Source organism: Mustelus asterias, chromosome 13, assembly GCF_964213995.1.
Source record: "Mustelus asterias chromosome 13, sMusAst1.hap1.1, whole genome shotgun sequence".
Lineage (NCBI taxonomy): Eukaryota > Metazoa > Chordata > Chondrichthyes > Carcharhiniformes > Triakidae > Mustelus > Mustelus asterias.
This window is the reverse complement of record NC_135813.1, coordinates 57,618,754-57,646,168: the sequence shown is the minus strand read 5'-3', so window position 1 is coordinate 57,646,168 and position 27,415 is coordinate 57,618,754. Positions and strand designations below refer to the sequence as shown.

Below are 27,415 nucleotides of genomic sequence, written 5' to 3'. Positions count from 1 at the left end.
GGGACTGAGAAAAGCATGTTTCCCAACAGATTGTAAAATGGAGTTGGTGTGCAGGAGCTGAGTGAGTGCAGATTGTTTGTGGTGCAGGAATGGAGAGTGTTTGGCACTGCCTGTTCAATCAGGCGGGATGAATGAATGGTTGTGCTTTGTTTTTGCTCAAAGGAAATGAGTGCACGCCTGTTCAGTTAGAATACAGAATATGTAGCACAGAATGGAAGTCAATGGCAGAGCAATTTGTCAGGATGGCCGAGTGGTCTAAGGCGCCAGACTCAAGGAGTATGATTCCTTGCCTTGTGTTAAGGCTGGTGAATTCTGGTCCCTTTCTAGGGGCCTGGGTTCAAATCCCACTCCTGACATTTCCATTTTACATGACAAATGTCGCCACCAGAAACACAATGTCTGCAAGACTCGAGTGCAATTTGCCCCTGCCTCCTTTTACTGCTTCAATGCTATTTACAATTCAAAACAAACACAGCTTCCGTCTCCACAACCATATCATTCACACACAAATCTTGACACAGACACACTTGTCTCAATCTTCATGCACCGAATCACAGTGCTTCTTTCAAACTTTAAGATTCAATTATACAAGCAGCAATCTTAGGACGGCTCAGCTGTGACCACCTGCTTGCTGCATGATGCGCTATCAATAAGGCGAAAGACTACCGATATGCCAATATAAGTGTAGGCTTTTATTCACAACAGAATCAGGAGCAGATCCCATCAAATAACCAACCTGGACTGAACAAGGGGGAGGAGACAGCCACCTTTATACGAGGTGCCGAGGGGAGGAACCAAACTGGAAGGGGATGTGTCCAGGTATGACAAACACACACAACGGTGGTCCATATAGGACAAAGGCACAACTGAGGTCCACCACACTGCATTGCACATTGTTTTCCACCATTATACCTTTCAATCCCATTGAGCACACTGCTGCTTCTGACAAACAGGCCAAGTATCCAAGGATGCAACTTGGTGTGCACAAAGACAACTGGATTCAACCGTCTCACTTTCGTAATTATCTGCAAGGATACCAGTGACTTTAACATTGCAACTCAGTCCCTCATTGGAAGCACAAAGCTGCCAGAATTGATGTCTTTGAAGTTTGGATCTGTCAGGTGGAAATGTTCAGATCAATGCCACTGGGTAGAATCTCGGGGTGTGCAAATTTCCTTTCTTAAATCTGCAGGATCAGGATGTGCTGGTCATTGTTTGCGGAGAAGTCATTGCAGATGTATCACGTTAATGTCTTGGAATCGAGGAATGGCATGGGAATGAGAATGTGAAATATTGAATTGGGAAGATGGTTGGATTATGGGTTGTTTTGGAAGGAGTTGTATTTGAGTGGCAGCTGTGTTGCTTGGGTTAGGCGAAGTTGTCGCTGTAAAAGGGACTGAGAAAAGCATGTTTCCCAACAGATTGTAAAATGGAGTTGGTGTGCAGGAGCTGAGTGAGTGCAGATTGTTTGTGGTGCAGGAATGGAGAGTGTTTGGCACTGCCTGTTCAATGAGGTGGGATGAATGAATGGTTGTGCTTTGTTTTTGCACAAAGGAAATGTGTGCACTCCTGTTCAGTTAGAATACAGAATATGTAGCACAGAATGGAAATCCATGTCAAAACAAGTTGTCAGGATGGCCGAGTGGTCTAAGGCGCCAGACTCAAGGAGTGTAATTCCTTGCCTAGTGTTAAGGCTGGTGAATTCTGGTCCCTCTTTAGGGGCGTGGGTTCAAATCCCACTCCTGACATTTCCATTTTACATGACAAATGTCGCCACCAGAAACACAATGTCTGCAAGACTCGAGTGCAGTTTGCACCTGCCTCCTTTTACTGCTTCAATGCTATTTACAATTCAAAACAAACACAGCTTCCATCTCCACATCCATATCATTCACACACAAAACTTTACACAGACGCATTTGTCTCAATTTACATGCACCGAATCACAGTGCTTCTTTCAAACTTTAAGATTGAATTATACAAGCAGCAATATTCGGACGGCTCAGCTGTGACCACCTGCTTGCTGCATTGCACATTGTTTTCCACCATTATGCCTTTCAATTCCATTGAGCACACTGCTGCTTCTGACAAACAGGCCAAGTATCCAGGATGCAACTTGGTGTGCACAAAGACAACTGGATTCAACCGTCTCACTTTCGTAATTATCTGCAAGGAGACCAGTGACTTGAACATTACAACTCAGTCCCTCATTGGAAGCACAAAGCTGCCAGAATTGATGTCTTTGAAGTTTGGATCTGTCAGGTGGAAATGTTCAGATCAATGCCACTGGGTAGAAGGTCAGGATGTGCAAATTTCCTTTCTTAAATCTCCAGGATCAGGATGTGCTGGTCATTGTTTGTGGAGAAGTCATTGCAGATGTATCACGTTAATGTCTGAGAATCGAGGAATGGCATGGGAATGAGAATGTGAAATGTTGAATTGGGAAGATGGCTGGATTATGGGTCGTTTTGGAAGGAGTTGTGGTTGAGTGGCAGCTGTGTTGCTTGGGTTCGGCGAAGTTGTCGATGCAAAAGGGACTGAGAAAAGCATGTTTCCCAACAGATTGTAAAATGGAGTTGGTGTGCAGGAGCTGAGTGAGTGCAGATTGTTTGTGGTGCAGGAATGGAGAGTGTTTGGCACTGCCTGTTCAATCAGGCGGGATGAATGAATGGTTGTGCTTTGTTTTTGCTCAAAGGAAATGAGTGCACGCCTGTTCAGTTAGAATACAGAATATGTAGCACAGAATGGAAGTCAATGGCAGAGCAATTTGTCAGGATGGCCGAGTGGTCTAAGGCGCCAGACTCAAGGAGTATGATTCCTTGCCTTGTGTTAAGGCTGGTGAATTCTGGTCCCTTTCTAGGGGCCTGGGTTCAAATCCCACTCCTGACACTTCCATTTTACATGACAAATGTCGCCACCAGAAACACAATGTCTGCAAGACTCGAGTGCAATTTGCCCCGCCTCCTTTTACTGCTTCAATGCTATTTACAATTCAAAACAAACACAGCTTCCGTCTCCACAACCATATCATTCACACACAAATCTTGACACAGACACACTTGTCTCAATCTTCATGCACCGAATCACAGTGCTTCTTTCAAACTTTAAGATTCAATTATACAAGCAGCAATCTTAGGACGGCTCAGCTGTGACCACCTGCTTGCTGCATGATGCGCTATCAATAAGGCGAAAGACTACCGATATGCCAATATAAGTGTAGGCTTTTATTCACAACAGAATCAGGAGCAGATCCCATCAAATAACCAACCTGGACTGAACAAGGGGGAGGAGACAGCCACCTTTATACGAGGTGCCGAGGGGAGGAACCAAACTGGAAGGGGATGTGTCCAGGTATGACAAACACACACAACGGTGGTCCATATAGGACAAAGGCACAACTGAGGTCCACCACACTGCATTGCACATTGTTTTCCACCATTATACCTTTCAATCCCATTGAGCACACTGCTGCTTCTGACAAACAGGCCAAGTATCCAAGGATGCAACTTGGTGTGCACAAAGACAACTGGATTCAACCGTCTCACTTTCGTAATTATCTGCAAGGATACCAGTGACTTTAACATTGCAACTCAGTCCCTCATTGGAAGCACAAAGCTGCCAGAATTGATGTCTTTGAAGTTTGGATCTGTCAGGTGGAAATGTTCAGATCAATGCCACTGGGTAGAATCTCGGGGTGTGCAAATTTCCTTTCTTAAATCTGCAGGATCAGGATGTGCTGGTCATTGTTTGCGGAGAAGTCATTGCAGATGTATCACGTTAATGTCTTGGAATCGAGGAATGGCATGGGAATGAGAATGTGAAATATTGAATTGGGAAGATGGTTGGATTATGGGTTGTTTTGGAAGGAGTTGTATTTGAGTGGCAGCTGTGTTGCTTGGGTTAGGCGAAGTTGTCGCTGTAAAAGGGACTGAGAAAAGCATGTTTCCCAACAGATTGTAAAATGGAGTTGGTGTGCAGGAGCTGAGTGAGTGCAGATTGTTTGTGGTGCAGGAATGGAGAGTGTTTGGCACTGCCTGTTCAATGAGGTGGGATGAATGAATGGTTGTGCTTTGTTTTTGCTCAAAGGAAATGAGTGCACTCCTGTTCAGTTAGAATACAGAATATGTAGCACAGAATGGAAGTCAATGGCAGAGCAATTTGTCAGGATGGCCGAGTGGTCTAAGGCGCCAGACTCAAGGAGTGTGATTCCTTGCCTTGTGTTAAGGCTGGTGAATTCTGGTCCCTTTCTAGGGGCGTGGGTTTAAATCCCACTCCTGACATTTCCATTTTACATGACAAATGTCGCCACCAGAAACACAATGTCTGCAAGACTCGAGTGCAATTTGTCCCTGCCTCCTTTTACTGCTTCAATGCTATTTACAATTCAAAACAAACACAGCGTCCATCTCCACAACCATATCATTCACACACAAAACTTTACACAGACGCATTTGTCTCAATCTTCATGCACCGAATCACAGTGCATCTTTCAAAATTTAAGATTCAATTATACAAGCAGCAATCTTAGGACGGCTCAGCTGTGACCACCTGCTTGCTGCATGATGCGCTATCAATAAGGCGAAAGACTACCGATATGCCAATATAAGTGTAGGCTTTTATTCACAACAGAATCAGGAGCAGATCCCATCAAATAACCAACCTGGACTGAACAAGGGGGAGGAGACAGCCACCTTTATACTAGGTGCCGAGGGGAGGAACCAAACTGGAAGGGGATGTGTCCAGGTATGACAAACACACACAACGGTGGTCCATATAGGACAAAGGCACAACTGAGGTCCACCACACTGCATTGCACATTGTTTTCCACCATTATACCTTTCAATCCCATTGAGCACACTGCTGCTTCTGACAAACAGGCCAAGTATCCAAGGATGCAACTTGGTGTGCACAAAGACAACTGGATTCAACCGTCTCACTTTCGTAATTATCTGCAATGATACCAGTGACTTTAACATTGCAACTCAGTCCCTCATTGGAAGCACAAAGCTGCCAGAATTGATGTCTTTGAAGTTTGGATCTGTCAGGTGGAAATGTTCAGATCAATGCCACTGGGTAGAAGGTCAGGGTGTGCAAATTTCCTTTCTTAAATCTGCAGGATCAGGATATGCTGGTCATTGTTTGTGGAGAAGTCATTGCTGATGTATCATGTTAATGTCTTGGAATCGAGGAATGGCATGGGAATGAGAATGTGAAATGTTGAATTGGGAAGATGGCTGGATTATTGGTTGTTTTGGAAGGAGTTGTGGTTGAGTGGCAGCTGTGTTGCTTGGGTTAGGCGAAGTTGTCGCTGCAAAAGGGACTGAGAAAAGCATGTTTCCCAACAGATTGTAAAATGGAGTTGGTGTGCAGGAGCTGAGTGAGTGCAGATTGTTTGTGGTGCAGGAATGGAGAGTGTTTGGCACTGCCTGTTCAATGAGGTGGGATGAATGAATGGTTGTGCTTTGTTTTTGCACAAAGGAAATGTGTGCACTCCTGTTCAGTTAGAATACAGAATATGTAGCACAGAATGGAAATCCATGTCAAAACAAGTTGTCAGGATGGCCGAGTGGTCTAAGGTGCCAGACTCAAGGAGTGTCATTCCTTGTCTAGTGTTAAGGCTGGTGAATTCTGGTCCCTCTTTAGGGGCGTGGGTTCAAATCCCACTCCTGACATTTCCATTTTACATGACAAATGTCGCCACCAGAAACACAATGTCTGCAAGACTCGAGTGCAATTTGCCCCTGCCTCCTTTTACTACTTCAATGCTATTTACAATTCAAAACAAACACAGCTTCCATTTCCACAACCATATCATTCACACGCAAAACTTTACACAGACGCATTTGTCTCAATTTACATGCACCGAATCACAGTGCTTCTTTCAAACTTTAAGATTGAATTATACAAGCAGCAATCTTCGGACGGCTCAGCTGTGACCACCTGCTTGCTGCATTGCACATTGTTTTCCACCATTATGCCTTTCAATCCCATTGAGCACACTGCTGCTTCTGACAAACAGGCCAAGTATCCAGGATGCAACTTGGTGTGCACAAAGACAACTGGATTCAACCGTCTCACTTTCGTAATTATCTGCAAGGAGACCAGTGACTTGAACATTACAACTCAGTCCCTCATTGGAAGCACAAAGCTGCCAGAATTGATGTCTTTGAAGTTTGGATCTGTCAGGTGGAAATGTTCAGATCAATGCCACTGGGTAGAAGGTCAGGGTGTGCAAATTTCCTTTCTTAAATCTCCAGGATCAGGATGTGCTGGTCATTGTTTGTGGAGAAGTCATTGCAGATGTATCACGTTAATGTCTGAGAATCGAGGAATGGCATGGGAATGAGAATGTGAAATGTTGAATTGGGAAGATGGCTGGATTATGGGTCGTTTTGGAAGGAGTTGTGGTTGAGTGGCAGCTGTGTTGCTTGGGTTCGGCGAAGTTGTCGATGCAAAAGGGACTGAGAAAAGCATGTTTCCCAACAGATTGTAAAATGGAGTTGGTGTGCAGGAGCTGAGTGAGTGCAGATTGTTTGTGGTGCAGGAATGGAGAGTGTTTGGCACTGCCTGTTCAATCAGGCGGGATGAATGAATGGTTGTGCTTTGTTTTTGCTCAAAGGAAATGAGTGCACGCCTGTTCAGTTAGAATACAGAATATGTAGCACAGAATGGAAGTCAATGGCAGAACAATTTGTCAGGATGGCCGAGTGGTCTAAGGCGCCAGACTCAAGGAGTATGATTCCTTGCTTTGTGTTAAGGCTGGTGAATTCTGGTCCCTTTCTAGGGGCGTGGGTTCAAATCCCACTCCTGACATTTCCATTTTACATGACAAATGTCGCCACCAGAAACACAGTGTCTGCAAGACTCGAGTGCAATTTGCCCCTGCCTCCTTTTACTGCTTCAATGCTATTTACAATTCAAAACAAACACAGCTTCCGTCTCCACATCCATATCATTCACACACAAATCTTGACACAGACACACTTGTCTCAATCTTCATGCACCGAATCACAGTGCTTCTTTCAAACTTTAAGATTCAATTATACAAGCAGCAATCTTAGGACGGCTCAGCTGTGACCACCTGCTTGCTGCATGATGCGCTATCAATAAGGCGAAAGACTACCGATATGCCAATATAAGTGTAGGCTTTTATTCACAACAGAATCAGGAGCAGATCCCATCAAATAACCAACCTGGACTGAACAAGGGGGAGGAGACAGCCACCTTTATACTCGGTGCCGAGGGGAGGAACCAAACTGGAAGGGGATGTGTCCAGGTATGACAAACACACACAACGGTGGTCCATATAGGACAAAGGCACAACTGAGGTCCACCACACTGCATTGCACATTGTTTTCCACCATTATACCTTTCAATCCCATTGAGCACACTGCTGCTTCTGACAAACAGGCCAAGTATCCAAGGATGCAACTTGGTGTGCACAAAGACAACTGGATTCAACCGTCTCACTTTCGTAATTATCTGCAATGATACCAGTGACTTTAACATTGCAACTCAGTCCCTCATTGGAAGCACAAAGCTGCCAGAATTGATGTCTTTGAAGTTTGGATCTGTCAGGTGGAAATGTTCAGATCAATGCCACTGGGTAGAAGGTCAGGGTGTGCAAATTTCCTTTCTTAAATCTGCAGGATCAGGATGTGCTGGTCATTGTTTGTGGAGAAGTCATTGCTGATGTATCACGTTAATGTCTTGGAATCGAGGAATGGCATGGGAATGAGAATGTGAAATGTTGAATTGGGAAGATGGCTGGATTATTGGTTGTTTTGGAAGGAGTTGTGGTTGAGTGGCAGCTGTGTTGCTTGGGTTAGGCGAAGTTGTCGCTGCAAAAGGGACTGAGAAAAGCATGTTTCCCAACAGATTGTAAAATGGAGTTGGTGTGCAGGAGCTGAGTGAGTGCAGATTGTTTGTGGTGCAGGAATGGAGAGTGTTTGGCACTGCCTGTTCAATGAGGTGGGATGAATGAATGGTTGTGCTTTGTTTTTGCACAAAGGAAATGTGTGCACGCCTGTTCAGTTAGAATACAGAATATGTAGCACAGAATGGAAATCCATGTCAAAACAAGTTGTCAGGATGGCCGAGTGGTCTAAGGCGCCAGACTCAAGGAGTGTAATTCCTTGCCTCGTGTTAAGGCTGGTGAATTCTGGTCCCTCTTTCGGGGCGTGGGTTCAAATCCCACTCCTGACATTTCCATTTTACATGACAAATGTCACCACCAGAAACACAATGTCTGCAAGACTCGAGTGCAGTTTGCCCCTGCCTCCTTTTACTGCTTCAATGCTATTTACAATTCAAAACAAACACAGCTTCCATTTCCACAACCATATCATTCACACGCAAAACTTTACACAGACGCATTTGTCTCAATTTACATGCACCGAATCACAGTGCTTCTTTCAAACTTTAAGATTGAATTATACAAGCAGCAATATTCGGACGGCTCAGCTGTGACCACCTGCTTGCTGCATTGCACATTGTTTTCCACCATTATGCCTTTCAATCCCATTGAGCACACTGCTGCTTCTGACAAACAGGCCAAGTATCCAGGATGCAACTTGGTGTGCACAAAGACAACTGGATTCAACCGTCTCACTTTTGTAATTATCTGCAAGGAGACCAGTGACTTGAACATTACAACTCAGTCCCTCATTGGAAGCACAAAGCTGCCAGAATTGATGTCTTCGAAGTTTGGATCTGTCAGGTGGAAATGTTCAGATCAATGCCACTGGGTAGAAGGTCAGGGTGTGCAAATTTCCTTTCTTAAATCTCCAGGATCAGGATGTGCTGGTCATTGTTTGTGGAGAAGTCATTGCAGATGTATCACGTTAATGTCTGAGAATCGAGGAATGGCATGGGAATGCGAATGTGAAATGTTGAATTGGGAAGATGGCTGGATTATGGGTCGTTTTGGAAGGAGTTGTGGTTGAGTGGCAGCTGTGTTGCTTGGGTTCGGCGAAGTTGTCGATGCAAAAGGGACTGAGAAAAGCATGTTTCCCAACAGATTGTAAAATGGAGTTGGTGTGCAGGAGCTGAGTGAGTGCAGATTGTTTGTGGTGCAGGAATGGAGAGTGTTTGGCACTGCCTGTTCAATCAGGCGGGATGAATGAATGGTTGTGCTTTGTTTTTGCTCAAAGGAAATGAGTGCACGCCTGTTCAGTTAGAATACAGAATATGTAGCACAGAATGGAAGTCAATGGCAGAGCAATTTGTCAGGATGGCCGAGTGGTCTAAGGTGCCAGACTCAAGGAGTATGATTCCTTGCCTTGTGTTAAGGCTGGTGAATTCTGGTCCCTTTCTAGGGGCCTGGGTTCAAATCCCACTCCTGACATTTCCATTTTACATGACAAATGTCGCCACCAGAAACACAATGTCTGCAAGACTCGAGTGCAATTTGCCCCTGCCTCCTTTTACTGCTTCAATGCTATTTACAATTCAAAACAAACACAGCTTCCGTCTCCACAACCATATCATTCACACACAAATCTTGACACAGACACACTTGTCTCAATCTTCATGCACCGAATCACAGTGCTTCTTTCAAACTTTAAGATTCAATTATACAAGCAGCAATCTTAGGACGGCTCAGCTGTGACCACCTGCTTGCTGCATGATGCGCTATCAATAAGGCGAAAGACTACCGATATGCCAATATAAGTGTAGGCTTTTATTCACAACAGAATCAGGAGCAGATCCCATCAAATAACCAACCTGGACTGAACAAGGGGGAGGAGACAGCCACCTTTATACGAGGTGCCGAGGGGAGGAACCAAACTGGAAGGGGATGTGTCCAGGTATGACAAACACACACAACGGTGGTCCATATAGGACAAAGGCACAACTGAGGTCCACCACACTGCATTGCACATTGTTTTCCACCATTATACCTTTCAATCCCATTGAGCACACTGCTGCTTCTGACAAACAGGCCAAGTATCCAAGGATGCAACTTGGTGTGCACAAAGACAACTGGATTCAACCGTCTCACTTTCGTAATTATCTGCAAGGATACCAGTGACTTTAACATTGCAACTCAGTCCCTCATTGGAAGCACAAAGCTGCCAGAATTGATGTCTTTGAAGTTTGGATCTGTCAGGTGGAAATGTTCAGATCAATGCCACTGGGTAGAATCTCGGGGTGTGCAAATTTCCTTTCTTAAATCTGCAGGATCAGGATGTGCTGGTCATTGTTTGCGGAGAAGTCATTGCAGATGTATCACGTTAATGTCTTGGAATCGAGGAATGGCATGGGAATGAGAATGTGAAATATTGAATTGGGAAGATGGTTGGATTATGGGTTGTTTTGGAAGGAGTTGTATTTGAGTGGCAGCTGTGTTGCTTGGGTTAGGCGAAGTTGTCGCTGTAAAAGGGACTGAGAAAAGCATGTTTCCCAACAGATTGTAAAATGGAGTTGGTGTGCAGGAGCTGAGTGAGTGCAGATTGTTTGTGGTGCAGGAATGGAGAGTGTTTGGCACTGCCTGTTCAATGAGGTGGGATGAATGAATGGTTGTGCTTTGTTTTTGCACAAAGGAAATGTGTGCACTCCTGTTCAGTTAGAATACAGAATATGTAGCACAGAATGGAAATCCATGTCAAAACAAGTTGTCAGGATGGCCGAGTGGTCTAAGGTGCCAGACTCAAGGAGTGTAATTCCTTGTCTAGTGTTAAGGCTGGTGAATTCTGGTCCCTCTTTAGGGGCGTGGGTTCAAATCCCACTCCTGACATTTCCATTTTACATGACAAATGTCGCCACCAGAAACACAATGTCTGCAAGACTCGAGTGCAATTTGCCCCTGCCTCCTTTTACTACTTCAATGCTATTTACAATTCAAAACAAACACAGCTTCCATTTCCACAACCATATCATTCACACGCAAAACTTTACACAGACGCATTTGTCTCAATTTACATGCACCGAATCACAGTGCTTCTTTCAAACTTTAAGATTGAATTATACAAGCAGCAATCTTCGGACGGCTCAGCTGTGACCACCTGCTTGCTGCATTGCACATTGTTTTCCACCATTATGCCTTTCAATCCCATTGAGCACACTGCTGCTTCTGACAAACAGGCCAAGTATCCAGGATGCAACTTGGTGTGCACAAAGACAACTGGATTCAACCGTCTCACTTTCGTAATTATCTGCAAGGAGACCAGTGACTTGAACATTACAACTCAGTCCCTCATTGGAAGCACAAAGCTGCCAGAATTGATGTCTTTGAAGTTTGGATCTGTCAGGTGGAAATGTTCAGATCAATGCCACTGGGTAGAAGGTCAGGGTGTGCAAATTTCCTTTCTTAAATCTCCAGGATCAGGATGTGCTGGTCATTGTTTGTGGAGAAGTCATTGCAGATGTATCACGTTAATGTCTGAGAATCGAGGAATGGCATGGGAATGAGAATGTGAAATGTTGAATTGGGAAGATGGCTGGATTATGGGTCGTTTTGGAAGGAGTTGTGGTTGAGTGGCAGCTGTGTTGCTTGGGTTCGGCGAAGTTGTCGATGCAAAAGGGACTGAGAAAAGCATGTTTCCCAACAGATTGTAAAATGGAGTTGGTGTGCAGGAGCTGAGTGAGTGCAGATTGTTTGTGGTGCAGGAATGGAGAGTGTTTGGCACTGCCTGTTCAATCAGGCGGGATGAATGAATGGTTGTGCTTTGTTTTTGCTCAAAGGAAATGAGTGCACGCCTGTTCAGTTAGAATACAGAATATGTAGCACAGAATGGAAGTCAATGGCAGAACAATTTGTCAGGATGGCCGAGTGGTCTAAGGCGCCAGACTCAAGGAGTATGATTCCTTGCTTTGTGTTAAGGCTGGTGAATTCTGGTCCCTTTCTAGGGGCGTGGGTTCAAATCCCACTCCTGACATTTCCATTTTACATGACAAATGTCGCCACCAGAAACACAGTGTCTGCAAGACTCGAGTGCAATTTGCCCCTGCCTCCTTTTACTGCTTCAATGCTATTTACAATTCAAAACAAACACAGCTTCCGTCTCCACATCCATATCATTCACACACAAATCTTGACACAGACACACTTGTCTCAATCTTCATGCACCGAATCACAGTGCTTCTTTCAAACTTTAAGATTCAATTATACAAGCAGCAATCTTAGGACGGCTCAGCTGTGACCACCTGCTTGCTGCATGATGCGCTATCAATAAGGCGAAAGACTACCGATATGCCAATATAAGTGTAGGCTTTTATTCACAACAGAATCAGGAGCAGATCCCATCAAATAACCAACCTGGACTGAACAAGGGGGAGGAGACAGCCACCTTTATACTCGGTGCCGAGGGGAGGAACCAAACTGGAAGGGGATGTGTCCAGGTATGACAAACACACACAACGGTGGTCCATATAGGACAAAGGCACAACTGAGGTCCACCACACTGCATTGCACATTGTTTTCCACCATTATACCTTTCAATCCCATTGAGCACACTGCTGCTTCTGACAAACAGGCCAAGTATCCAAGGATGCAACTTGGTGTGCACAAAGACAACTGGATTCAACCGTCTCACTTTCGTAATTATCTGCAATGATACCAGTGACTTTAACATTGCAACTCAGTCCCTCATTGGAAGCACAAAGCTGCCAGAATTGATGTCTTTGAAGTTTGGATCTGTCAGGTGGAAATGTTCAGATCAATGCCACTGGGTAGAAGGTCAGGGTGTGCAAATTTCCTTTCTTAAATCTGCAGGATCAGGATGTGCTGGTCATTGTTTGTGGAGAAGTCATTGCTGATGTATCACGTTAATGTCTTGGAATCGAGGAATGGCATGGGAATGAGAATGTGAAATGTTGAATTGGGAAGATGGCTGGATTATTGGTTGTTTTGGAAGGAGTTGTGGTTGAGTGGCAGCTGTGTTGCTTGGGTTAGGCGAAGTTGTCGCTGCAAAAGGGACTGAGAAAAGCATGTTTCCCAACAGATTGTAAAATGGAGTTGGTGTGCAGGAGCTGAGTGAGTGCAGATTGTTTGTGGTGCAGGAATGGAGAGTGTTTGGCACTGCCTGTTCAATGAGGTGGGATGAATGAATGGTTGTGCTTTGTTTTTGCACAAAGGAAATGTGTGCACGCCTGTTCAGTTAGAATACAGAATATGTAGCACAGAATGGAAATCCATGTCAAAACAAGTTGTCAGGATGGCCGAGTGGTCTAAGGCGCCAGACTCAAGGAGTGTAATTCCTTGCCTCGTGTTAAGGCTGGTGAATTCTGGTCCCTCTTTCGGGGCGTGGGTTCAAATCCCACTCCTGACATTTCCATTTTACATGACAAATGTCACCACCAGAAACACAATGTCTGCAAGACTCGAGTGCAGTTTGCCCCTGCCTCCTTTTACTGCTTCAATGCTATTTACAATTCAAAACAAACACAGCTTCCATTTCCACAACCATATCATTCACACGCAAAACTTTACACAGACGCATTTGTCTCAATTTACATGCACCGAATCACAGTGCTTCTTTCAAACTTTAAGATTGAATTATACAAGCAGCAATATTCGGACGGCTCAGCTGTGACCACCTGCTTGCTGCATTGCACATTGTTTTCCACCATTATGCCTTTCAATCCCATTGAGCACACTGCTGCTTCTGACAAACAGGCCAAGTATCCAGGATGCAACTTGGTGTGCACAAAGACAACTGGATTCAACCGTCTCACTTTTGTAATTATCTGCAAGGAGACCAGTGACTTGAACATTACAACTCAGTCCCTCATTGGAAGCACAAAGCTGCCAGAATTGATGTCTTCGAAGTTTGGATCTGTCAGGTGGAAATGTTCAGATCAATGCCACTGGGTAGAAGGTCAGGGTGTGCAAATTTCCTTTCTTAAATCTCCAGGATCAGGATGTGCTGGTCATTGTTTGTGGAGAAGTCATTGCAGATGTATCACGTTAATGTCTGAGAATCGAGGAATGGCATGGGAATGCGAATGTGAAATGTTGAATTGGGAAGATGGCTGGATTATGGGTCGTTTTGGAAGGAGTTGTGGTTGAGTGGCAGCTGTGTTGCTTGGGTTCGGCGAAGTTGTCGATGCAAAAGGGACTGAGAAAAGCATGTTTCCCAACAGATTGTAAAATGGAGTTGGTGTGCAGGAGCTGAGTGAGTGCAGATTGTTTGTGGTGCAGGAATGGAGAGTGTTTGGCACTGCCTGTTCAATCAGGCGGGATGAATGAATGGTTGTGCTTTGTTTTTGCTCAAAGGAAATGAGTGCACGCCTGTTCAGTTAGAATACAGAATATGTAGCACAGAATGGAAGTCAATGGCAGAGCAATTTGTCAGGATGGCCGAGTGGTCTAAGGTGCCAGACTCAAGGAGTATGATTCCTTGCCTTGTGTTAAGGCTGGTGAATTCTGGTCCCTTTCTAGGGGCCTGGGTTCAAATCCCACTCCTGACATTTCCATTTTACATGACAAATGTCGCCACCAGAAACACAATGTCTGCAAGACTCGAGTGCAATTTGCCCCTGCCTCCTTTTACTGCTTCAATGCTATTTACAATTCAAAACAAACACAGCTTCCGTCTCCACAACCATATCATTCACACACAAATCTTGACACAGACACACTTGTCTCAATCTTCATGCACCGAATCACAGTGCTTCTTTCAAACTTTAAGATTCAATTATACAAGCAGCAATCTTAGGACGGCTCAGCTGTGACCACCTGCTTGCTGCATGATGCGCTATCAATAAGGCGAAAGACTACCGATATGCCAATATAAGTGTAGGCTTTTATTCACAACAGAATCAGGAGCAGATCCCATCAAATAACCAACCTGGACTGAACAAGGGGGAGGAGACAGCCACCTTTATACGAGGTGCCGAGGGGAGGAACCAAACTGGAAGGGGATGTGTCCAGGTATGACAAACACACACAACGGTGGTCCATATAGGACAAAGGCACAACTGAGGTCCACCACACTGCATTGCACATTGTTTTCCACCATTATACCTTTCAATCCCATTGAGCACACTGCTGCTTCTGACAAACAGGCCAAGTATCCAAGGATGCAACTTGGTGTGCACAAAGACAACTGGATTCAACCGTCTCACTTTCGTAATTATCTGCAAGGATACCAGTGACTTTAACATTGCAACTCAGTCCCTCATTGGAAGCACAAAGCTGCCAGAATTGATGTCTTTGAAGTTTGGATCTGTCAGGTGGAAATGTTCAGATCAATGCCACTGGGTAGAATCTCGGGGTGTGCAAATTTCCTTTCTTAAATCTGCAGGATCAGGATGTGCTGGTCATTGTTTGCGGAGAAGTCATTGCAGATGTATCACGTTAATGTCTTGGAATCGAGGAATGGCATGGGAATGAGAATGTGAAATATTGAATTGGGAAGATGGTTGGATTATGGGTTGTTTTGGAAGGAGTTGTATTTGAGTGGCAGCTGTGTTGCTTGGGTTAGGCGAAGTTGTCGCTGTAAAAGGGACTGAGAAAAGCATGTTTCCCAACAGATTGTAAAATGGAGTTGGTGTGCAGGAGCTGAGTGAGTGCAGATTGTTTGTGGTGCAGGAATGGAGAGTGTTTGGCACTGCCTGTTCAATGAGGTGGGATGAATGAATGGTTGTGCTTTGTTTTTGCACAAAGGAAATGTGTGCACTCCTGTTCAGTTAGAATACAGAATATGTAGCACAGAATGGAAATCCATGTCAAAACAAGTTGTCAGGATGGCCGAGTGGTCTAAGGCGCCAGACTCAAGGAGTGTAATTCCTTGCCTAGTGTTAAGGCTGGTGAATTCTGGTCCCCCTTTAGGGGCGTGGGTTCAAATCCCACTCCTGACATTTCCATTTTACATGACAAATGTCGCCACCAGAAACACAATGTCTGCAAGACTCGAGTGCAGTTTGCACCTGCCTCCTTTTACTGCTTCAATGCTATTTACAATTCAAAACAAACACAGCTTCCATCTCCACATCCATATCATTCACACACAAAACTTCACACAGACGCATTTGTCTCAATTTACATGCACCGAATCACAGTGCTTCTTTCAAACTTTAAGATTGAATTATACAAGCAGCAATATTCGGACGGCTCAGCTGTGACCACCTGCTTGCTGCATTGCACATTGTTTTCCACCATTATGCCTTTCAATCCCATTGAGCACACTGCTGCTTCTGACAAACAGGCCAAGTATCCAGGATGCAACTTGGTGTGCACAAAGACAACTGGATTCAACCGTCTCACTTTCGTAATTATCTGCAAGGAGACCAGTGACTTGAACATTACAACTCAGTCCCTCATTGGAAGCACAAAGCTGCCAGAATTGATGTCTTTGAAGTTTGGATCTGTCAGGTGGAAATGTTCAGATCAATGCCACTGGGTAGAAGGTCAGGGTGTGCAAATTTCCTTTCTTAAATCTCCAGGATCAGGATGTGCTGGTCATTGTTTGTGGAGAAGTCATTGCAGATGTATCACGTTAATGTCTGAGAATCGAGGAATGGCATGGGAATGAGAATGTGAAATGTTGAATTGGGAAGATGGCTGGATTATGGGTCGTTTTGGAAGGAGTTGTGGTTGAGTGGCAGCTGTGTTGCTTGGGTTCGGCGAAGTTGTCGATGCAAAAGGGACTGAGAAAAGCATGTTTCCCAACAGATTGTAAAATGGAGTTGGTGTGCAGGAGCTGAGTGAGTGCAGATTGTTTGTGGTGCAGGAATGGAGAGTGTTTGGCACTGCCTGTTCAATGAGGTGGGATGAATGAATGGTTGTGCTTTGTTTTTGCTCAAAGGAAATGAGTGCACTCCTGTTCAGTTAGAATACAGAATATGTAGCACAGAATGGAAGTCAATGGCAGAGCAATTTGTCAGGATGGCCGAGTGGTCTAAGGCGCCAGACTCAAGGAGTGTGATTCCTTGCCTTGTGTTAAGGCTGGTGAATTCTGGTCCCTTTCTAGGGGCGTGGGTTTAAATCCCACTCCTGACATTTCCATTTTACATGACAAATGTCGCCACCAGAAACACAATGTCTGCAAGACTCGAGTGCAATTTGTCCCTGCCTCCTTTTACTGCTTCAATGCTATTTACAATTCAAAACAAACACAGCGTCCATCTCCACAACCATATCATTCACACACAAAACTTTACACAGACGCATTTGTCTCAATCTTCATGCACCGAATCACAGTGCATCTTTCAAAATTTAAGATTCAATTATACAAGCAGCAATCTTAGGACGGCTCAGCTGTGACCACCTGCTTGCTGCATGATGCGCTATCAATAAGGCGAAAGACTACCGATATGCCAATATAAGTGTAGGCTTTTATTCACAACAGAATCAGGAGCAGATCCCATCAAATAACCAACCTGGACTGAACAAGGGGGAGGAGACAGCCACCTTTATACTAGGTGCCGAGGGGAGGAACCAAACTGGAAGGGGATGTGTCCAGGTATGACAAACACACACAACGGTGGTCCATATAGGACAAAGGCACAACTGAGGTCCACCACACTGCATTGCACATTGTTTTCCACCATTATACCTTTCAATCCCATTGAGCACACTGCTGCTTCTGACAAACAGGCCAAGTATCCAAGGATGCAACTTGGTGTGCACAAAGACAACTGGATTCAACCGTCTCAGTTTCGTAATTATCTGCAAGGATACCAGTGACTTTAACATTGCAACTCAGTCCCTCATTGGAAGCACAAAGCTGCCAGAATTGATGTCTTTGAAGTTTGGATCTGTCAAGTGGAAATGTTCAGATCAATGCCACTGGGTAGAAGGTCAGGGTGTGCAAATTTCCTTTCTTAAATCTGCAGGATCAGGATGTGCTGGTCATTGTTTGTGGAGAAGTCATTGCTGATGTGTCATGTTAATGTCTTGGAATCGAGGAATGGCATGGGAATGAGAATGTGAAATGTTGAATTGGGAAGATGGCTGGATTATTGGTTGTTTTGGAAGGAGTTGTGGTTGAGTGGCAGCTGTGTTGCTTGGGTTAGGCGAAGTTGTCGCTGCAAAAGGGACTGAGAAAAGCATGTTTCCCAACAGATTGTAAAATGGAGTTGGTGTGCAGGAGCTGAGTGAGTGCAGATTGTTTGTGGTGCAGGAATGGAGAGTGTTTGGCACTGCCTGTTCAATGAGGTGGGATGAATGAATGGTTGTGCTTTGTTTTTGCACAAAGGAAATGTGTGCACTCCTGTTCAGTTAGAATACAGAATATGTAGCACAGAATGGAAATCCATGTCAAAACAAGTTGTCAGGATGGCCGAGTGGTCTAAGGCGCCAGACTCAAGGAGTGTAATTCCTTGCCTAGTGTTAAGGCTGGTGAATTCTGGTCCCTCTTTAGGGGCGTGGGTTCAAATCCCACTCCTGACATTTCCATTTTACATGACAAATGTCACCAACAGAAACACAGTGTCTGCAAGACTCGAGTGCAGTTTGCACCTGCCTCCTTTTACTACTTCAATGCTATTTACAATTCAAAACAAACACAGCTTCCATTTCCACAACCATATCATTCACACGCAAAACTTTACACAGACGCATTTGTCTCAATTTACATGCACCGAATCACAGTGCTTCTTTCAAACTTTAAGATTGAATTATACAAGCAGCAATCTTCGGACGGCTCAGCTGTGACCACCTGCTTGCTGCATTGCACATTGTTTTCCACCATTATGCCTTTCAATCCCATTGAGCACACTGCTGCTTCTGACAAACAGGCCAAGTATCCAGGATGCAACTTGGTGTGCACAAAGACAACTGGATTCAACCGTCTCACTTTTGTAATTATCTGCAAGGAGACCAGTGACTTGAACATTACAACTCAGTCCCTCATTGGAAGCACAAAGCTGCCAGAATTGATGTCTTCGAAGTTTGGATCTGTCAGGTGGAAATGTTCAGATCAATGCCACTGGGTAGAAGGTCAGGGTGTGCAAATTTCCTTTCTTAAATCTCCAGGATCAGGATGTGCTGGTCATTGTTTGTGGAGAAGTCATTGCAGATGTATCACGTTAATGTCTGAGAATCGAGGAATGGCATGGGAATGAGAATGTGAAATGTTGAATTGGGAAGATGGCTGGATTATGGGTCGTTTTGGAAGGAGTTGTGGTTGAGTGGCAGCTGTGTTGCTTGGGTTCGGCGAAGTTGTCGATGCAAAAGGGACTGAGAAAAGCATGTTTCCCAACAGATTGTAAAATGGAGTTGGTGTGCAGGAGCTGAGTGAGTGCAGATTGTTTGTGGTGCAGGAATGGAGAGTGTTTGGCACTGCCTGTTCAATGAGGTGGGATGAATGAATGGTTGTGCTTTGTTTTTGCTCAAAGGAAATGAGTGCACTCCTGTTCAGTTAGAATACAGAATATGTAGCACAGAATGGAAGTCAATGGCAGAGCAATTTGTCAGGATGGCCGAGTGGTCTAAGGCGCCAGACTCAAGGAGTGTGATTCCTTGCCTTGTGTTAAGGCTGGTGAATTCTGGTCCCTTTCTAGGGGCGTGGGTTTAAATCCCACTCCTGACATTTCCATTTTACATGACAAATGTCGCCACCAGAAACACAATGTCTGCAAGACTCGAGTGCAATTTGTCCCTGCCTCCTTTTACTGCTTCAATGCTATTTACAATTCAAAACAAACACAGCGTCCATCTCCACAACCATATCATTCACACACAAAACTTTACACAGACGCATTTGTCTCAATCTTCATGCACCGAATCACAGTGCATCTTTCAAAATTTAAGATTCAATTATACAAGCAGCAATCTTAGGACGGCTCAGCTGTGACCACCTGCTTGCTGCATGATGCGCTATCAATAAGGCGAAAGACTACCGATATGCCAATATAAGTGTAGGCTTTTATTCACAACAGAATCAGGAGCAGATCCCATCAAATAACCAACCTGGACTGAACAAGGGGGAGGAGACAGCCACCTTTATACTAGGTGCCGAGGGGAGGAACCAAACTGGAAGGGGATGTGTCCAGGTATGACAAACACACACAACGGTGGTCCATATAGGACAAAGGCACAACTGAGGTCCACCACACTGCATTGCACATTGTTTTCCACCATTATACCTTTCAATCCCATTGAGCACACTGCTGCTTCTGACAAACAGGCCAAGTATCCAAGGATGCAACTTGGTGTGCACAAAGACAACTGGATTCAACCGTCTCACTTTCGTAATTATCTGCAATGATACCAGTGACTTTAACATTGCAACTCAGTCCCTCATTGGAAGCACAAAGCTGCCAGAATTGATGTCTTTGAAGTTTGGATCTGTCAGGTGGAAATGTTCAGATCAATGCCACTGGGTAGAAGGTCAGGGTGTGCAAATTTCCTTTCTTAAATCTGCAGGATCAGGATGTGCTGGTCATTGTTTGTGGAGAAGTCATTGCTGATGTGTCATGTTAATGTCTTGGAATCGAGGAATGGCATGGGAATGAGAATGTGAAATGTTGAATTGGGAAGATGGCTGGATTATTGGTTGTTTTGGAAGGAGTTGTGGTTGAGTGGCAGCTGTGTTGCTTGGGTTAGGCGAAGTTGTCGCTGCAAAAGGGACTGAGAAAAGCATGTTTCCCAACAGATTGTAAAATGGAGTTGGTGTGCAGGAGCTGAGTGAGTGCAGATTGTTTGTGGTGCAGGAATGGAGAGTGTTTGGCACTGCCTGTTCAATGAGGTGGGATGAATGAATGGTTGTGCTTTGTTTTTGCACAAAGGAAATGTGTGCACTCCTGTTCAGTTAGAATACAGAATATGTAGCACAGAATGGAAATCCATGTCAAAACAAGTTGTCAGGATGGCCGAGTGGTCTAAGGCGCCAGACTCAAGGAGTGTAATTCCTTGCCTAGTGTTAAGGCTGGTGAATTCTGGTCCCTCTTTAGGGGCGTGGGTTCAAATCCCACTCCTGACATTTCCATTTTACATGACAAATGTCACCAACAGAAACACAGTGTCTGCAAGACTCGAGTGCAGTTTGCACCTGCCTCCTTTTACTACTTCAATGCTATTTACAATTCAAAACAAACACAGCTTCCATTTCCACAACCATATCATTCACACGCAAAACTTTACACAGACGCATTTGTCTCAATTTACATGCACCGAATCACAGTGCTTCTTTCAAACTTTAAGATTGAATTATACAAGCAGCAATCTTCGGACGGCTCAGCTGTGACCACCTGCTTGCTGCATTGCACATTGTTTTCCACCATTATGCCTTTCAATCCCATTGAGCACACTGCTGCTTCTGACAAACAGGCCAAGTATCCAGGGTGCAACTTGGTGTGCACAAAGACAACTGGATTCAACCGTCTCACTTTCGTAATTATCTGCAAGGAGACCAGTGACTTGAACATTACAACTCAGTCCCTCATTGGAAGCACAAAGCTGCCAGAATTGATGTCTTTGAAGTTTGGATCTGTCAGGTGGAAATGTTCAGATCAATGCCACTGGGTAGAAGGTCAGGGTGTGCAAATTTCCTTTCTTAAATCTCCAGGATCAGGATGTGCTGGTCATTGTTTGTGGAGAAGTCATTGCAGATGTATCACGTTAATGTCTGAGAATCGAGGAATGGCATGGGAATGAGAATGTGAAATGTTGAATTGGGAAGATGGCTGGATTATGGGTCGTTTTGGAAGGAGTTGTGGTTGAGTGGCAGCTGTGTTGCTTGGGTTCGGCGAAGTTGTCGATGCAAAAGGGACTGAGAAAAGCATGTTTCCCAACAGATTGTAAAATGGAGTTGGTGTGCAGGAGCTGAGTGAGTGCAGATTGTTTGTGGCGCAGGAATGGAGAGTGTTTGGCACTGCCTGTTCAATCAGGCGGGATGAATGAATGGTTGTGCTTTGTTTTTGCTCAAAGGAAATGAGTGCACTCCTGTTCAGTTAGAATACGGAATATGTTGCACAGAATGGAAGTCAAGGGCAGAGCAAGTTGTCAGGATGGCTGAGTGGTCTAAGGTGCCAGACACAAGAAGTGTGATTCCTTGCCTTGTGTTAAGGCTGGTGAATTCTGGTCCCTTTCTAGGGGCGTGGGTTCAAATCCCACTCCTGACATTTCCATTTTACATGACAAATGTCACCACCAGAAACACAGTGTCTGCAAGACTCGAGTGCAATTTGCCCCTGCCTCCTTTTACTGCTTCAATGCTATTTACAATTCAAAACAAACACAGCTTCCGTCTCCACATCCATATCATTCACACACAAATCTTGATACAGACGCACTTGTCTCAATCTTCATGCACCGAATCACAGTGCTTCTTTCAAACTTTAAGATTCAATTATACAAGCAGCAATCTTAGGACAGCTCAGCTGTGACCACCTGCTTGCTGCATGATGCGCTATCAATAAGGCGAAGGACTACCGATATGCCAATATAAGTGTAGGCTTTTATTCACAACAGAATCAGGAGCAGATCCCATCAAATAACCAACCTGGACTGAACAAGGGGGAGGAGACAGCCACCTTTATACTAGGTGCCGAGGGGAGGAACCAAACTGGAAGGGGATGTGTCCAGGTATGACAAACACACACAACGGTGGTCCATATAGGACAAAGGCACAACTGAGGTCCACCACACTGCATTGCACATTGTTTTCCACCATTATACCTTTCAATCCCATTGAGCACACTGCTGCTTCTGACAAACAGGCCAAGTATCCAAGGATGCAACTTGGTGTGCACAAAGACAACTGGATTCAACCGTCTCACTTTCGTAATTATCTGCAATGATACCAGTGACTTTAACATTGCAACTCAGTCCCTCATTGGAAGCACAAAGCTGCTAGAATTGATGTCTTTGAAGTTTGGATCTGTCAGGTGGAAATGTTCAGATCAATGCCACTGGGTAGAAGGTCAGGGTGTGCAAATTTCCTTTCTTAAATCTGCAGGATCAGGATGTGCTGGTCATTGTTTGCGGAGAAGTCATTGCAGATGTATCACGTTAATGTCTTGGAATCGAGGAATGGCATGGGAATGAGAATGTGAAATGTTGAATTGGGAAGATGGCTGGATTATTGGTTGTTTTGGAAGGAGTTGTGGTTGAGTGGCAGCTGTGTTGCTTGGGTTAGGCGAAGTTGTCGCTGCAAAAGGGACTGAGAAAAGCATGTTTCCCAACAGATTGTAAAATGGAGTTGGTGTGCAGGAGCTGAGTGAGTGCAGATTGTTTGTGGTGCAGGAATGGAGAGTGTTTGGCACTGCCTGTTCAATGAGGTGGGATGAATGAATGGTTGTGCTTTGTTTTTGCACAAAGGAAATGTGTGCACTCCTGTTCAGTTAGAATACAGAATATGTAGCACAGAATGGAAATCCATGTCAAAACAAGTTGTCAGGATGGCCGAGTGGTCTAAGGCGCCAGACTCAAGGAGTGTAATTCCTTGCCTAGTGTTAAGGCTGGTGAATTCTGGTCCCTCTTTAGGGGCGTGGGTTCAAATCCCACTCCTGACATTTCCATTTTACATGACAAATGTCACCAACAGAAACACAATGTCTGCAAGACTCGAGTGGAGTTTGCACCTGCCTCCTTTTACTGCTTCAATGCTATTTACAATTCAAAACAAACACAGCTTCCATCTCCACATCCATATCATTCACACGCAAAACTTTACACAGACGCATTTGTCTCAATTTACATGCACCGAATCGCAGTGCTTCTTTCAAACTTTAAGATTGAATTATACAAGCAGCAATCTTCGGACGGCTCAGCTGTGACCACCTGCTTGCTGCATTGCACATTGTTTTCCACCATTATGCCTTTCAATCCCATTGAGCACACTGCTGCTTCTGACAAACAGGCCAAGTATCCAGGATGCAACTTGGTGTGCACAAAGACAACTGGATTCAACCGTCTCACTTTCGTAATTATCTGCAAGGAGACCAGTGACTTTGACATTGCAACTCAGTCCCTCATTGGAAGCACAAAGCTGCCAGAATTGATGTCTTCGAAGTTTGGATCTGTCAGGTGGAAATGTTCAGATCAATGCCACTGGGTAGAAGGTCAGGGTGTGCAAATTTCCTTTCTTAAATCTCCAGGATCAGGATGTGCTGGTCATTGTTTGTGGAGAAGTCATTGCAGATGTATCACGTTAATGTCTGAGAATCGAGGAATGGCATGGGAATGAGAATGTGAAATGTTGAATTGGGAAGATGGCTGGATTATGGGTCGTTTTGGAAGGAGTTGTGGTTGAGTGGCAGCTGTGTTGCTTGGGTTCGGCGAAGTTGTCGATGCAAAAGGGACTGAGAAAAGCATGTTTCCCAACAGATTGTAAAATGGAGTTGGTGTGCAGGAGCTGAGTGAGTGCAGATTGTTTGTGGCGCAGGAATGGAGAGTGTTTGGCACTGCCTGTTCAATCAGGCGGGATGAATGAATGGTTGTGCTTTGTTTTTGCTCAAAGGAAATGAGTGCACTCCTGTTCAGTTAGAATACGGAATATGTTGCACAGAATGGAAGTCAATGGCAGAGCAATTTGTCAGGATGGCCGAGTGGTCTAAGGCGCCAGACTCAAGGAGTATGATTCCTTGCCTTGTGTTGAGGCTGGTGAATTCTGGTCCCTTTCTAGGGGCGTGGGTTTAAATCCCACTCCTGACATTTCCATTTTACATGACAAATGTCACCACCAGAAACACAATGTCTGCAAGACTCGAGTGCAATTTGCCCCTGCCTCCTTTTACTGCTTCAATGCTATTTACAATTCAAAACAAACACAGCTTCCGTCTCCACATCCATATCATTCACACACAAATCTTGATACAGACACACTAGTCTCAATCTTCATGCACCGAATCACAGTGCTTCTTTCAAACTTTAAGATTCAATTATACAAGCAGCAATCTTAGGACGGCTCAGCTGTGACCACCTGCTTGCTGCATGATGCGCTATCAATAAGGCGAAAGACTACCGATATGCCAATATAAGTGTAGGCTTTTATTCACAACAGAATCAGGAGCAGATCCCATCAAATAACCAACCTGGACTGAACAAGGGGGAGGAGACAGCCACCTTTATACTAGGTGCCGAGGGGAGGAACCAAACTGGAAGGGGATGTGTCCAGGTATGACAAACACACACAACGGTGGTCCATATAGGACAAAGGCACAACTGAGGTCCACCACACTGCATTGCACATTGTTTTCCACCATTATACCTTTCAATCCCATTGAGCACACTGCTGCTTCTGACAAACAGGCCAAGTATCCAAGGATGCAACTTGGTGTGCACAAAGACAACTGGATTCAACCGTCTCACTTTCGTAATTATCTGCAATGATACCAGTGACTTTAACATTGCAACTCAGTCCCTCATTGGAAGCACAAAGCTGCCAGAATTGATGTCTTTGAAGTTTGGATCTGTCAGGTGGAAATGTTCAGATCAATGCCACTGGGTAGAATCTCGGGGTGTGCAAATTTCCTTTCTTAAATCTGCAGGATCAGGATGTGCTGGTCATTGTTTGCGGAGAAGTCATTGCAGACGTATCACGTTAATGTCTTGGAATCGAGGAATGGCATGGGAATGAGAATGTGAAATGTTGAATTGGGAAGATGGCTGGATTATTGGTTGTTTTGGAAGGAGTTGTGGTTGAGTGGCAGCTGTGTTGCTTGGGTTAGGCGAAGTTGTCGCTGCAAAAGGGACTGAGAAAAGCATGTTTCCCAACAGATTGTAAAATGGAGTTGGTGTGCAGGAGCTGAGTGAGTGCAGATTGTTTGTGGTGCAGGAATGGAGAGTGTTTGGCACTGCCTGTTCAATGAGGTGGGATGAATGAATGGTTGTGCTTTGTTTTTGCACAAAGGAAATGTGTGCACTCCTGTTCAGTTAGAATACAGAATATGTAGCACAGAATGGAAGTCAATGGCAGAGCAATTTGTCAGGATGGCCGAGTGGTCTAAGGCGCCAGACTCAAGGAGTATGATTCCTTGCCTTGTGTTCAGGCTGGTGAATTCTGGTCCCTTTCTAGGGGCGTGGGTTCAAATCCCACTCCTGACATTTCCATTTTACATGACAAATGTCGCCACCAGAAACACAGTGTCTGCAAGACTCGAGTGCAATTTGCCCCTGCCTCCTTTTACTGCTTCAATGCTATTTACAATTCAAAACAAACACAGCGTCCATCTCCACAACCATATCATTCACACACAAAACTTTACACAGACGCATTTGTCTCAATCTTCATGCACCGAATCACAGTGCATCTTTCAAAATTTAAGATTCAATTATACAAGCAGCAATCTTAGGACGGCTCAGCTGTGACCACCTGCTTGCTGCATGATGCGCTATCAATAAGGCGAAAGACTACCGATATGCCAATATAAGTGTAGGCTTTTATTCACAACAGAATCAGGAGCAGATCCCATCAAATAACCAACCTGGACTGAACAAGGGGGAGGAGACAGCCACCTTTATACTAGGTGCCGAGGGGAGGAACCAAACTGGAAGGGGATGTGTCCAGGTATGACAAACACACACAACGGTGGTCCATATAGGACAAAGGCACAACTGAGGTCCACCACACTGCATTGCACATTGTTTTCCACCATTATACCTTTCAATCCCATTGAGCACACTGCTGCTTCTGACAAACAGGCCAAGTATCCAAGGATGCAACTTGGTGTGCACAAAGACAACTGGATTCAACCGTCTCACTTTCGTAATTATCTGCAATGATACCAGTGACTTTAACATTGCAACTCAGTCCCTCATTGGAAGCACAAAGCTGCCAGAATTGATGTCTTTGAAGTTTGGATCTGTCAGGTGGAAATGTTCAGATCAATGCCACTGGGTAGAAGGTCAGGGTGTGCAAATTTCCTTTCTTAAATCTGCAGGATCAGGATGTGCTGGTCATTGTTTGCGGAGAAGTCATTGCAGATGTATCACGTTAATGTCTTGGAATCGAGGAATGGCATGGGAATGAGAATGTGAAATGTTGAATTGGGAAGATGGCTGGATTATTGGTTGTTTTGGAAGGAGTTGTGGTTGAGTGGCAGCTGTGTTGCTTGGGTTAGGCGAAGTTGTCGCTGCAAAAGGGACTGAGAAAAGCATGTTTCCCAACAGATTGTAAAATGGAGTTGGTGTGCAGGAGCTGAGTGAGTGCAGATTGTTTGTGGTGCAGGAATGGAGAGTGTTTGGCACTGCCTGTTCAATGAGGTGGGATGAATGAATGGTTGTGCTTTGTTTTTGCACAAAGGAAATGTGTGCACTCCTGTTCAGTTAGAATACAGAATATGTAGCACAGAATGGAAATCCATGTCAAAACAAGTTGTCAGGATGGCCGAGTGGTCTAAGGCGCCAGACTCAAGGAGTGTAATTCCTTGCCTAGTGTTAAGGCTGGTGAATTCTGGTCCCTCTTTAGGGGCGTGGGTTCAAATCCCACTCCTGACATTTCCATTTTACATGACAAATGTCACCAACAGAAACACAATGTCTGCAAGACTCGAGTGGAGTTTGCACCTGCCTCCTTTTACTGCT

At 44.7% G+C, this 27,415-nt stretch overlaps 22 non-coding genes across 22 annotated transcripts; all 22 read left to right on the top strand.

Annotated features, from left to right (window-relative positions):
* Nucleotides 1-236: 236 nt before the first annotated feature.
* Nucleotides 237-356, top strand: trnal-caa (transfer RNA leucine (anticodon CAA)). The gene is made up of 2 exons: nucleotides 237-274; nucleotides 311-356. It is a non-coding gene; the product is annotated as a tRNA-Leu (tRNA).
* Nucleotides 357-1,628: 1,272 nt separating this feature from the next.
* trnal-caa (transfer RNA leucine (anticodon CAA)) lies at nucleotides 1,629-1,748 on the top strand. The gene is made up of 2 exons: nucleotides 1,629-1,666; nucleotides 1,703-1,748. It is a non-coding gene; the product is annotated as a tRNA-Leu (tRNA).
* A 1,021-nt stretch (nucleotides 1,749-2,769) lies between these two features.
* On the top strand, nucleotides 2,770-2,889 carry trnal-caa (transfer RNA leucine (anticodon CAA)). Its single transcript has 2 exons — nucleotides 2,770-2,807; nucleotides 2,844-2,889. It is a non-coding gene; the product is annotated as a tRNA-Leu (tRNA).
* A 1,271-nt stretch (nucleotides 2,890-4,160) lies between these two features.
* Nucleotides 4,161-4,280, top strand: trnal-caa (transfer RNA leucine (anticodon CAA)). Its single transcript has 2 exons — nucleotides 4,161-4,198; nucleotides 4,235-4,280. It is a non-coding gene; the product is annotated as a tRNA-Leu (tRNA).
* Nucleotides 4,281-5,552: 1,272 nt separating this feature from the next.
* On the top strand, nucleotides 5,553-5,672 carry trnal-caa (transfer RNA leucine (anticodon CAA)). Its single transcript has 2 exons — nucleotides 5,553-5,590; nucleotides 5,627-5,672. It is a non-coding gene; the product is annotated as a tRNA-Leu (tRNA).
* Nucleotides 5,673-6,693: 1,021 nt separating this feature from the next.
* trnal-caa (transfer RNA leucine (anticodon CAA)) lies at nucleotides 6,694-6,813 on the top strand. The gene is made up of 2 exons: nucleotides 6,694-6,731; nucleotides 6,768-6,813. It is a non-coding gene; the product is annotated as a tRNA-Leu (tRNA).
* Nucleotides 6,814-8,085: 1,272 nt separating this feature from the next.
* trnal-caa (transfer RNA leucine (anticodon CAA)) lies at nucleotides 8,086-8,205 on the top strand. Its single transcript has 2 exons — nucleotides 8,086-8,123; nucleotides 8,160-8,205. It is a non-coding gene; the product is annotated as a tRNA-Leu (tRNA).
* A 1,021-nt stretch (nucleotides 8,206-9,226) lies between these two features.
* Nucleotides 9,227-9,346, top strand: trnal-caa (transfer RNA leucine (anticodon CAA)). Its single transcript has 2 exons — nucleotides 9,227-9,264; nucleotides 9,301-9,346. It is a non-coding gene; the product is annotated as a tRNA-Leu (tRNA).
* Nucleotides 9,347-10,618: 1,272 nt separating this feature from the next.
* On the top strand, nucleotides 10,619-10,738 carry trnal-caa (transfer RNA leucine (anticodon CAA)). The gene is made up of 2 exons: nucleotides 10,619-10,656; nucleotides 10,693-10,738. It is a non-coding gene; the product is annotated as a tRNA-Leu (tRNA).
* A 1,021-nt stretch (nucleotides 10,739-11,759) lies between these two features.
* trnal-caa (transfer RNA leucine (anticodon CAA)) lies at nucleotides 11,760-11,879 on the top strand. The gene is made up of 2 exons: nucleotides 11,760-11,797; nucleotides 11,834-11,879. It is a non-coding gene; the product is annotated as a tRNA-Leu (tRNA).
* Nucleotides 11,880-13,151: 1,272 nt separating this feature from the next.
* trnal-caa (transfer RNA leucine (anticodon CAA)) lies at nucleotides 13,152-13,271 on the top strand. Its single transcript has 2 exons — nucleotides 13,152-13,189; nucleotides 13,226-13,271. It is a non-coding gene; the product is annotated as a tRNA-Leu (tRNA).
* A 1,021-nt stretch (nucleotides 13,272-14,292) lies between these two features.
* trnal-caa (transfer RNA leucine (anticodon CAA)) lies at nucleotides 14,293-14,412 on the top strand. Its single transcript has 2 exons — nucleotides 14,293-14,330; nucleotides 14,367-14,412. It is a non-coding gene; the product is annotated as a tRNA-Leu (tRNA).
* A 1,272-nt stretch (nucleotides 14,413-15,684) lies between these two features.
* On the top strand, nucleotides 15,685-15,804 carry trnal-caa (transfer RNA leucine (anticodon CAA)). The gene is made up of 2 exons: nucleotides 15,685-15,722; nucleotides 15,759-15,804. It is a non-coding gene; the product is annotated as a tRNA-Leu (tRNA).
* Nucleotides 15,805-16,825: 1,021 nt separating this feature from the next.
* trnal-caa (transfer RNA leucine (anticodon CAA)) lies at nucleotides 16,826-16,945 on the top strand. Its single transcript has 2 exons — nucleotides 16,826-16,863; nucleotides 16,900-16,945. It is a non-coding gene; the product is annotated as a tRNA-Leu (tRNA).
* Nucleotides 16,946-18,217: 1,272 nt separating this feature from the next.
* trnal-caa (transfer RNA leucine (anticodon CAA)) lies at nucleotides 18,218-18,337 on the top strand. The gene is made up of 2 exons: nucleotides 18,218-18,255; nucleotides 18,292-18,337. It is a non-coding gene; the product is annotated as a tRNA-Leu (tRNA).
* A 1,021-nt stretch (nucleotides 18,338-19,358) lies between these two features.
* On the top strand, nucleotides 19,359-19,478 carry trnal-caa (transfer RNA leucine (anticodon CAA)). The gene is made up of 2 exons: nucleotides 19,359-19,396; nucleotides 19,433-19,478. It is a non-coding gene; the product is annotated as a tRNA-Leu (tRNA).
* Nucleotides 19,479-20,750: 1,272 nt separating this feature from the next.
* Nucleotides 20,751-20,870, top strand: trnal-caa (transfer RNA leucine (anticodon CAA)). Its single transcript has 2 exons — nucleotides 20,751-20,788; nucleotides 20,825-20,870. It is a non-coding gene; the product is annotated as a tRNA-Leu (tRNA).
* Nucleotides 20,871-21,891: 1,021 nt separating this feature from the next.
* Nucleotides 21,892-22,011, top strand: trnal-caa (transfer RNA leucine (anticodon CAA)). The gene is made up of 2 exons: nucleotides 21,892-21,929; nucleotides 21,966-22,011. It is a non-coding gene; the product is annotated as a tRNA-Leu (tRNA).
* Nucleotides 22,012-23,283: 1,272 nt separating this feature from the next.
* Nucleotides 23,284-23,403, top strand: trnal-caa (transfer RNA leucine (anticodon CAA)). The gene is made up of 2 exons: nucleotides 23,284-23,321; nucleotides 23,358-23,403. It is a non-coding gene; the product is annotated as a tRNA-Leu (tRNA).
* Nucleotides 23,404-24,424: 1,021 nt separating this feature from the next.
* trnal-caa (transfer RNA leucine (anticodon CAA)) lies at nucleotides 24,425-24,544 on the top strand. Its single transcript has 2 exons — nucleotides 24,425-24,462; nucleotides 24,499-24,544. It is a non-coding gene; the product is annotated as a tRNA-Leu (tRNA).
* A 1,272-nt stretch (nucleotides 24,545-25,816) lies between these two features.
* trnal-caa (transfer RNA leucine (anticodon CAA)) lies at nucleotides 25,817-25,936 on the top strand. Its single transcript has 2 exons — nucleotides 25,817-25,854; nucleotides 25,891-25,936. It is a non-coding gene; the product is annotated as a tRNA-Leu (tRNA).
* A 1,272-nt stretch (nucleotides 25,937-27,208) lies between these two features.
* On the top strand, nucleotides 27,209-27,328 carry trnal-caa (transfer RNA leucine (anticodon CAA)). The gene is made up of 2 exons: nucleotides 27,209-27,246; nucleotides 27,283-27,328. It is a non-coding gene; the product is annotated as a tRNA-Leu (tRNA).
* Nucleotides 27,329-27,415: the final 87 nt, after the last annotated feature.